Source organism: Rhinolophus sinicus, linkage group LG11 (genome assembly GCF_036562045.2).
Source record: "Rhinolophus sinicus isolate RSC01 linkage group LG11, ASM3656204v1, whole genome shotgun sequence".
NCBI classification, from domain to species: Eukaryota; Metazoa; Chordata; class Mammalia; order Chiroptera; family Rhinolophidae; genus Rhinolophus; species Rhinolophus sinicus.
The window spans coordinates 42150342-42161328 of NC_133760.1; positions in this window are offsets into that span (position 1 = coordinate 42150342).

Genomic DNA, 10987 nt, shown 5'->3' on the forward strand with positions numbered 1-10987 from the left:
CCCCATCCCAGCTAAACCGCCTGCCTTCTCCACTGGACCCTTTTACAAGTTCCCGCCCCCCCCTCCACAAAGAGGCGACTTTCTCACTAAAATGCCACTGCCCCCAGCCGCCTAAACATCGCCACCGTAAGCACCATTTTTCCGCCTGTTTTGAATTTTCCTAGATCTGCATAAACATCCTTTCTCAGCCTCTGAAAAGAGATGACGCTTTCTCCCCTCCAATAATTCATCTTTGCTCTAAAATATTGCCTTGCGTATCCCTTGGAGGTGACAGTGTGACGTTTTTCATAAACGGGATTAAATTAACCACTATTTATGCCAGCAATGTGGGTTTCTCCTCTTCTGCCGGGATCTGTTTATTTCATTTTGCTTTTTATTTAAATTTAGGGAGCAAGATAAATGTGCTTGCGCGTTTGGAGATCTCCATCCATCACCAGCCGGTTGCATCTGGGAAAATAAGTGTGTGGGAGATTATGAAAGCAAAAGTGAGCCAGCGGCTGCTCCTGTATGGAGTTCGGAACGGTTTCTGGTGGTGGTTGCAGCATTGTGCTCTTACTTGTCATTAGTTCTTTATAATGTTTCATGAAAAATATCTAATTGTAACAACTGTATTCCTCGAGTGAACATATTCCTTGAATTGAAGCGCTCACAATGGCCCTAGGATAACTGTCCTTGAATTTGTGCCCTTTGTCGTCAATAGGCTTACAATGTGCTGAATTAGCGGGCATATTAATGGACAGATGCAATAGCAGCCATTCTTCAGCCTCAAATCTTCTTATGCAAATACCCCATGAATTCAGTTCAAAGAGCTGCCTTCAAAATGAGCTGAGCCGCCCTCTCAGAAGGGATCCCGGGAGAAAGTGACATGAGAAAAGTTTAGACACTTGTTTTTATAACTGGACATGATCTTGTTATCATAATCTGATATTGGTCACTTGCATGGCCGGCTTGTAGGATTTTAAACCCTTAACAGAGAGAGATAATCTTGGCCTTTGTAGGACTGTGGACAGAGTCCCGGCGTGCAGGAAAGCTGGCACTGAGAAGCACAGTCCGTGCTTTCCCAAACAAAACTTTTCATGATAAAAGCTTTTATCCTAAGATAATCACCGGCTGGTTTTCAGTGGTGTTGGGAAGGTTGGCCAAGGGCAGTAAAGGTGAATTTTTAAGAAATGAAAATAACTGACTCTCGAAATGACCCCGTCAGGCTGAATCAGCAGCTCTTAGAGCCCCCCCTCCCCCGCCGCCCGTAACAGCGGTGGTCGAGTTTTCAAAGATCCCAAAGAAAACTGAGGTTGTGTAACTTCTACCTAGCCCTGGCAGATAACGTAAGGATAGCTAACATTTCTGGGCCACCAAACTGTCCCAGGCATTTTTATTCTGTTCTTAGCTCTTTATAAGTATCGCAACTTGTTTAATTGTCAAGAACACCCTATGAACTAGCCACTACCATCCCCATTTTACAGGCGAGAAAAGTGAGGAAAAGTGTTAAGTAAGTTGCCCAGGCACTGAGAGTTTATTAAACCCTCTGGGGGAACACATGCCGCAGGATATCAGCTAATGCCAGTGGGAAATGGGAATTCCCCTGTAAAAACTTTTTCTTTTTTTCCAGAAGAATATGCCCCCTCCCTCTCCCCTCACCCCCCAAGCCCCTCTCTGCTGTGTGACCTTGTGACCTAACCAGCATAAGGATACTTGGCCAGTTGGCTCCATAAGTGTTCTTTCCCCCTTAACACAGGAGACTATAGAGCTAATAGTAACGTGCCTTTATACGGTAGCACTGTAATTGCACATAGAGCCGAACCCCATGACCACATGGAAGTCAAATATACTGAGACGCAACATTATAAACTGCCACTCAGGTTTGCTGCTTAACAAGAAGTGACAGATTGTGTGGTATCATTATTAACAGTAACAGCCGGCATTTTCTGACTATTATTTACTCATTTATTTACTGAGTGTCGACTCATTTATTCCTCATTTCCACACTGTGAAGCAAGTCGGCTCATCATTTCCATTTTGTAACTGAGGAAACTGAGGCCCAGATAGGGTCAGTAATTTGTCCAAGGTCAAGGAGCTGAGATTCGAACCCAAGAATTCTGGATCAACGCTCAACCCCGTGCCAGTCACCACTCTGCTTCATGCCAGTCGAGATATGCCAGCTGCCCTGGGGGTTTCCCTGAGCTGCCCTGAATTCCCACCCCCACCACCCACCAGCTTATCCTAACTCACCCGCCCTCACCAAAAGGAAGTTTTAAGCCAATTTTTTTCCTTGCACCTTCGTTCCCCACCTCTCTCTGTAAGAGTATGTGGTTCCTTCCATTATTGCCTTTTCGTTCCCCATGTTGTGTTTGCATTTGTGTGTTTGTGTGTGTGTGGTGTGCGTGTGTGTATGATGTGGAGGACGGTGGTGGGGAGGGGGAGGCAGAAAAGAAGCAGGAGGATTTACCATTAGGGAGACTGAAGAACTCGGAGGTCCTGGATCTGGGTGCATCCTTCCAAGATACCGTCAGGCAGAGACGTCCCACACCCTGACTCAGGACCCTAAAGCTTTGCTACCAAAAAACATCAAGGAACAAAAGGATCAGACATGTCTATGCTCTCCAGAATGATATCCTGATAATAGCAGCAGTGGTAATAACAATACATGAAAATAATAACACACATTAATTATAGAGGCTTTACCTTGCTCCAGGTAAAGCTCTGTGCTAAGGGCTTTCCATGGATAACCCACTATTGCAGCCATAGATAGGAGAATGAAAGGAGAAAAAAAATCACAACTGCGGAATAAAATAAGCTGTTGTTGGGAGCATTGGTTAGGGGTGGGGCAGTGACTGGTGAATGGTGTATCAGTCTGCCCAGGCCGCTGTAACAGCACCACAGACCGGGTGGCTTAAACAGCAGATTTATTTTCTCGTCGTTCTGGAGGCTGGAAGTCCAAGATCAAGGTGCAGTCAGGGTTGGTTTCTGGTGAGAGCCTCCCCTGGTGTGTAGACAGCCCCTTTCTCATCATGTGCCCGACATGACCTTTCCTCTGGGGGCGGGAGGGGGGGCGGAGAAGAGAGCACATTCTGGTGTCTCTTCCTTTACTTATAAGGATACCAGTTAGATTAGAGTCCTACCCTACGGCCTCATTTAACTGCAATCACCCCTCAAAGGCCCTCCTCCAAATACAATTACTTTGGGGTTAGAACTTCAACATAGGAATTGGGGGGAGGGGGCGCGTGTTTCAGCCCGTAACAAATGGGGACTCTGGGAACTCCCCCTCAGGTGATGGCAGCATTTGAGGCTGCATGAATAATTCTGACAAAGAAGCTGCAAACAGGCAGACTGGTTTTGTTTGGTCTGCACAGTGTTTTAAAAATGGGGAGAGAAAGCACATCAGTATCTGCCTTTTCAGCTTCTTTTGAAAAATTGAAAGCTCTGGAAATATGCGGCCTGCAGGAACTGGCAGTTGGCGCTTTGCGTAGGCACCAAATTCACTTTTCCAAAGTCCCCACCACTCCCTATTGCTCAGGCCCACGTTCTTCATCCAAAACTTTCAGGGTCAGCTGTATCTCCAAATTCATAACTCAGATTTCAGAGCGGTAACCCAGTGCATACGCATATACTCTACTACCCAGTACAAGGTGTGCGGCAGCACCTCCATAATTAATCCACTAGTATTTGTATCGGCAAATGTATGAATATTCACACTAAGCAGGATAAATGAAGGCTTTAAGTAGCGTCTCATCTGTTCCAGTCAGGTTTTGCTGCCAAATAAGATGAGATCAGGACAGTTTTTGCCCTGAACGGTTGGCAGCAAATGTGCGATGTCCAGAGCCTCCTGGATTTGAGGATTGCAGCTGATGGTTATGCCTTGCTTACACCAGCCTGCGTCGCTGGCCTGTGCTCGGACCCGGATACAACTTCTGCTTTAATAAGTGAAGGAAGTGTAGGGGACCGTGTATTTCTAGGCTCGGAGGATGGAATACGTTGGATATACGCGCATTTCAGGGACGCATTTGCTGGGAGTGTTCAGTGAAACAGATTTTCTTTATGACAATTTTGGGAAAGGAAAACACACTTCAGAAAATCCTTCAGCATAAAAACTGTGGTCCTGTCGGGCTGTGGCAACTCTGGATGATTCTCTAGAAGGCCCTCCGTACACTGGGCCTTGAGTCGGGCAACTGCGAGGACATGGGTGGTGTGTGCTGACGTCAGCATCCAACTGTGGCAGCCCATGGCCCCCTTTGCTCTGCCACATGACTTTGGACAGCTCGAGTGCCAAAGGGTAATCAGAATTAGCTTACCCAGACAAGTCGCATGGAGCACACACGTAACAGAAACTTACGATATCCACTGGGGCCACAATGAGAAAGTTCAAACAAACAAACAAAGCAAAGCAAAGAAAAAAAGAGACCCTGATTATTCCTTTATTGTTTTTCTAGAAACCAAAATCAGATGTATTTTCCATTTAAACGGACGATTTAAAAATATAAATCAGGTTACATCTTTCCTCTGCATGATGGCCTGATAGAAATGAACAGAATAGACAAAGGTTATGTTAAGGGAGCTTTAGATTTTCATGGCAGCCGCTGGTCAGCTGACTTCTCCGACAGTAGCTGCTGCCACATGTGCGAGAGACCCTCAAAGTAACAGGTCCACCATTAGAGCCCTTTAAAGAGGGGAAACTGAGGCATGCCTATTGGAAGGACTTACGTTGACCCTTTATCCAGATTTGCCCACATTCAATTAGTGTTTAGGTGCAAATCAAATGGTGCTGACTTACGTCTTCCATTTGAACACACTGAACATTCCCCTGAAGAAAGCTGACTCATTTAGTTTGTTTGGCTCTGTTGTTTTTTGCTTTGTTTTCTTCCCTTGGCCATTGATGTAGAAAGGATCTTAGGACATGACTGCAGTTTAGATGGCCATCTCTCCACAAGCACATTCTGTACTTCAGAGGGGTCTCCACTTCCCCCAGACTTTCCTGGAGTGTAATTGGAAACTGTGGTTAACGTAGCATGGCTTTTCAAATTGAGTTGAAAAGTTCATCAAAACGTCATTAATCTGCTTTCCATAGCCTTTCTTGATTAAGTCATACTTGTGTCTCACCATGTCTTTATGAAGCAGGGCTCTGGACGGGGCTGTGGTGGCACCTGTGGCCCCACATTTGGTCCAGGGGAGGGAACGAGCATGCTGCAAATGCCATCCCCACCCATTCACAGCCAGGGAGACCCTATGGTCCACACAGGTGACGTCTGATCCATCAGCAGTGTTTGATTGCGAAATTCACTTGAGCACCTACTATGTATAACGTATGACGGAAGATACCAACAAATGTCATCCCTTGTTATCTTGGGGTGACTATTAGGAAGGAAGTCTTGCATATTTTTAACCAGTGCCCACCCACATTTGACATCACTCTGGCTGGCTGTCCTGTGGAAGTGGAGACCAAGAGAAGACTGGGCCGCCTTCCGAGCCCTGTTCTGTAGTGGCGCTGGCACAGCCAGAACTTTGTGCTCTGGCTATAATCATAGAAGTGACCATAACGACAACGACAGCAGCTACTGTACATTTCTAGATGCCGGGCCCACAGTTCTTACAATAGTTCGGTGAAAAAGAGATACTGGCTTCTTTCCTCTGGGAAAGTAAACAGAGGCTACAAGGGGCTAGCTTGCTGGCATAGGGCCTCAGGGTCAACTGCTTACACGTCACTGGTCAGTGTCACACAGAAACCGAGTCTGTGTGAAAAAAGGATGTTCGGGCACTTAGTTGTCATGACTGAGTTTGTTTTTTTTCTTCTCCCAAGTATGTTTCCTTTGGACAGAGAGGACATTTCTCAGCCTAACTGCCCAGAGGAACTTTCAGTCTGTGTGACATAATTTTTAATGACTTGGGCACAAATCGCAAAACCAGGGCAACTTAAGAGAACACACAGCTTGCTGGGAGCCACAGGGCAAAGTGGGATCATGGATTCAGTGAAGACCAAAGGAAAAACTCCAGGAAGCAGCCAGAGGTCCGAAAATGGGCCAGAGCTGTGGTCTCCTGGAGGTTCTCTGATCCAGCCACACACCTGGAGGCAGGAGCACAGCTCCGGGGCTTCTGAGAAGGAGGAAGCTGTGTGTTCCTGAGTGGTTGCCACTCAGGCCTGGCCTGTGTGAACTGTGGTTTCCTCTCTTTGTCGTGGTGGCAAAAAATATGGCAGGTGGGGTGCCTGGAACGTCTGCCATTCAGCTCAACACATGTCATTAGACAGTATTTATGTGGGTCAGGTTTCCCTCTGAGGGAGAGAAGGAGAGAGGGAGAGAGGGAAGGAAGGAAGGAGGGAAGGAAGGAAAGAGGGAGGGAGGGAGAGAGAACCCATATTTCTGGAGTTTGCAAAGACTTTAGTGGCTCCTGGCAGCGCTCTGGGCAAGCTGCCACCTACACCTTTGGACTCGGCTAGATCCTGTTTTATGAGTTTCCAGGTCCCCCAAAGACATCTTAATTAATGTCCGACTCCAGAGAGTGGCTCCTTCGGGTCAAGTTTGCCATCTCTCTCTGATACATTCTGCAGGGCGAGAAGGGGCACATAGGCACAGACTGCTGAGTTCCTTGTGTTTGTTTTTACGCTTTGAGCTGCTTCCTCCTCCTCTTCTTCTATATTTTAAGTATCATAAGGTGAACTGTATCACCCCAGTACATCAGCGCCTCCCTCCCTGCCCGGGGCCACTGTCCTATAAGATAGACCACCTTCAATGAGGTCATTCTGGCTTTAATGGCTGGTCTGGGCTTTATTTGTGAGAACAAACGTCCCAATCCGCACGACCTGAAGCAAAAATGGGGATGTATTTATTGGCTCATGCAGCCAAGAAGTCCTGGGCAGCACCAGCTCCAGGCCAAATCTGTCACTTAACAGGATCTGGGCTTGCTCCTCTTCTGTTTGTTGGCTCTCTCTCCAGGCAGGCTCACTCCTTAGTTTGTGCAATGGTTTGCAGCACCCCCCTGGCTTCTCTGTTCCTGCATCCATGCCCATCCTTCTCCCAGGAGTCGGGGCCTGTCTCTACTTGGCTCAGAACTGGGTCCTATGCCCATCTCTGAACCAACTGGTGAGGAGATGGGATACGCTGACTGGCTTATGTCTAGGTCCCATCTCAGTCCTGCACTTAGGCTGGGATAGCTCCTCCCAAACCACATGGACTGAGGTACAGGGCCAAGGGGACCCTCAAAATGCATATAGACTTGTTTCCAAAATAAAGAGAACCATTATCCAAGGTTAACGTGTTTCTACCCAAAATCCAGTATCTTCTGGCAACGCTTTGAAGAAGAGGACACAACTAGTACATCTGGCCTTAGCATTCCTGGTACCAGAGAGGCGGAACATTGCAGAAGGAAGTAGGCTTGCCAGACTCTTTTATTGCAGGAACTCTGGAGCGAGCAGGAATGGCCTTGCTTCGATGTCATTTTTAATCAACATGCAAAATGTCCTCCTGACACCGCACTGGCCATTTTAGCCACTAATTCATGTTTCTCTGAGAAGCAAATCAAGTTGGACACTGGGCTGGATTTTTCCTCTGATTTGAGGGCATTTTGTTGTTTTTCTTTACGTAGCAAGGAGACCTCAATCTGAATGTAAAAAAATATTTTTAAGAAACCTTTAGTATTAACAAAAATCCAAAAGGAAATACCATACACTGACAATGTTTTCCACTTTAATGGAAATTTTAACCTTTAAAGTGCAGTCACATCCATCATTACTTTTGATCCGTAGGTCTCAACCAGGGACAGTTTTGTCCCCCAGGGGACATTTGGTGATATCTAAAGACATTTTTGGTTGTTACAACTCTGGAAGGGTTGCTACTGGCATCTATTTGGGTGGAGGCCAGGGATGCCACTAAATATCCCATGATGCACAGAACAGCCCCCACAACGAGGAATTACCTGACCCCAAATGTCCATTGTGCTGAGGTTGAAAAATCCAGTTTTTGCCCCTCACAACACCTCTGTGGGGAAAGTAGGACTGGTGACATGGTGTCCTCATTCGACACTGCCCAGAGAGGTTGTATTGACTGGGAAGGTATTTGGTTTCAAGAAACAGAAAATCCAGCAGTTCCTTAAATAAACAGACATTTCTTTTTCCCAAATAACCAGAAATCCAGGGGCTGGCAGTTGCTGCTGTTTCTGTGGTCAGTGATGCCACCAGAAACCTTGGTCCTGTTTCTCTTCTCTGTCATCCCTACTGGGCTGGCTTTCATCTTTATGCTTGTCAGCACATGGTTGTAAGCGGGTTTCTGAGGCTCCTCAAGTCATGTCCGCTCAAAGCAGGAAGAATGGAGGAAAGACTTGGCACCGGCCACCCCCCTACCTTTCATCTGGCCACAAAAGTTCTCCCGAACCACCTCTTCTCAAACTTCTGCTTATACGTCGTTCGTCAGAGCTGAGTCACGTGGCCACCTCTGGCTGCAAAGGATGTTGGGAGAAGGAGTAACCGGCTTTCCAGCTGCACATTGGGAGGTGGCAGAGACGAGGCAGTGAGTACTGATTTAAACAACCAATGGCATGGTCCACAGGGGATTCAGGACTTAAGACCGTGACCTAGTCAGTTAGTCTAGGACTGAGGTGTTCTGATACCCAGCTCTCATCTAACTTGACTAGGCGATGTCAGGCTTTTTGTAAGGCCTGTGTTTCCAGAAAGACATAGCTTGTTGATGAACCCAGGAAAAGAACTTGCTCTCCAGACATTGCGCAAGTTCCATTTAATGGCCTAGAAATTACATTGGTAACCCTCCTGCTTTTGTCACCAGAAATCATGGGCCTCTTCCTTCATAACTGCAATACGACTACTAGTAATAATAGCAATAACTCAATCCAACAGTCCTGCAAAATAGCTGTGTCTTGGATCTCAGATACTAGAAGCTCAAAATAACCAAAGTGTAAAATCCCAAACAAATTGACTTTCTGGAACCGCTCTGGGTGGAAATGAAGCATCAAGACGAACAGGTGGTACTTACAGACCAGTATTTTTCAGTAGCAGCCCATTAGTAGGTGGCAAATTCAACTTAATGGGCCATGGCCAGCCTTAAAAAATATGGAATAGAATAGTATAGAAAAGAAAGCATCAGCCTGCATTGCACATAGGGAGGTCAGTATGATTGTATAACTTTTGTTCCAGTTGTGTGTTTGTGCGCGCGCCATTGCGATATAAAATGTATTTCTTTTTATATTGTGATGTGGATGTGTGTGAGCCACAGGCAACAAGTCTGAAAAGCATTACTTTTCCTTTGTTCAGAAATCAAAGAGCAGACACAAGTAGGGCCAGAAACTGCCCTGTTACACAGGCCGGGCTGGTGCTACATCCACTTAGGCCATTAATGAATTGTCCTTCTGCCTCCTAATTATCTTGAAAGCCTGATGGAAGGGGTTTTGCAGAAATCTAAATAACCCTCCTGCCACTCTCTGTCTCTTGGGCTGAGTGGCCAGTCAGCGCTGGCACCTCCACAAGGCAGCTCTGGTTAATTAGAGCTGCTGCTCTCCTGAGACAACCCTCGTTTGGTCTTACAGTTCCCTGGAGGCTGTCTCCTGTGGCACCTCGGATTGGTGGCCTGGGGTACTTGGTTGCTCACCTCTGAATGGTGATGAGCTCATTGAAATGAGAAAGAGAGAGACAACTGATACTAATATCGTCTCCTTTAAAATTGGGGTGTTCCGGACTTGGGGTTCACTGTTTGTCCTTCCCTGCCTCGGATTCAAATCTATTTACATTAAAAGTAGGTGAATTGAAAACAGCCTCTTGCTTGCTTGCTTGGAGAAATGTCTCTTGCTCATCACCCAGACATTCTTTTTCTTCTCTTCAACATTCCTAACACAGGGCAGCGAGGGGAGGAATAGAGCAAGCAGGACAGAGTCCTTTCCGAAATCCCAGTGGCTTTAGGTACCCCATAAAAGGAGGAAAACCCCTTGGGCTTTAATTCTGATGTTTTAAGAACAGCGGCCCCCATCTCATAGGGTTCCTGCACCCCTAGAAGAGTAGGAACAGTAACCGTCTAACCTCCTTGGCACAGAATACCACCATTGTCACTTCGGGTCCAGGGGAGACTAGGAAACAGGCACCTGAGCTTTGTCTGAGCTCAGCAATCTGCACCCGTCCTCTGCTCTTCTGGGATGGTATGCAGCCTAAGTCTGCACTCCAACGCTCGGACAGACGAAAAACTGTCACGTGATATACTTCCTATAACTGACTCATCTTGCCCTGCAGCTCCTGTTCTCACTCATTGTAGTGTCTTCTGGTTTAAGACAGTCTCTTTTGGATAAATATGAAATGCCAAGTTCCTGACTGAGCTGTTTCCTCACAACAGCCTCCCTTCTCATTTCTGTCATGGCACCGGGTTCCAGAGGAAGCTTACGTAGCCTGGCAGCCAAGAGAAGGGGCTAGTGACCTTGGGTTATTCCTGGGGCCTCACTAGGGGGTCCTGCAGCCCACTGTAGGGTGACCTAGTATCTTGTGTTAGCATCTGGTTGGGTGGCCCACTCCCTCTGGTCCGACGGACATTAGGCTTGAGCCCACGGCTGGGCACTTTGGCCTTGGCCACTGGTTATTAAGTTCACACCCTGGGGCTGCCTCATCCTAACCCCCAGCCTCCCCTGGTGCACTGTTGCCATGACTTTTCTGTCCCTTCATGACGACATGTGGGAAATGTTGGGTCCCCAACATCCCTGGTGCTGACTGTGGGCAAGCAGGAGCTCTGCCACGAGCCTCCCGACCCTGGAACGCCCTTGCTATTCCAGGTTGGCCACGACTGTGCTGGCTCAGCCCCAAGAAACTGAAGGTACTTTCACGCTTCAAGGGGGAGGCTTTTTGCCATCATGGTCCCCATTCTCTGTGGCTCGGTGTATAGGAGGCTCTATATTCATACCTCAAATGCCAACTCTTGACATATAGAGGGGGTTTTCAAAGTCCCCCTCCCCCCCAACGATGGACAGTGTCTCTCTGTGCACTCAAAAGACTCTAATTTGAGGCACAGTGTTG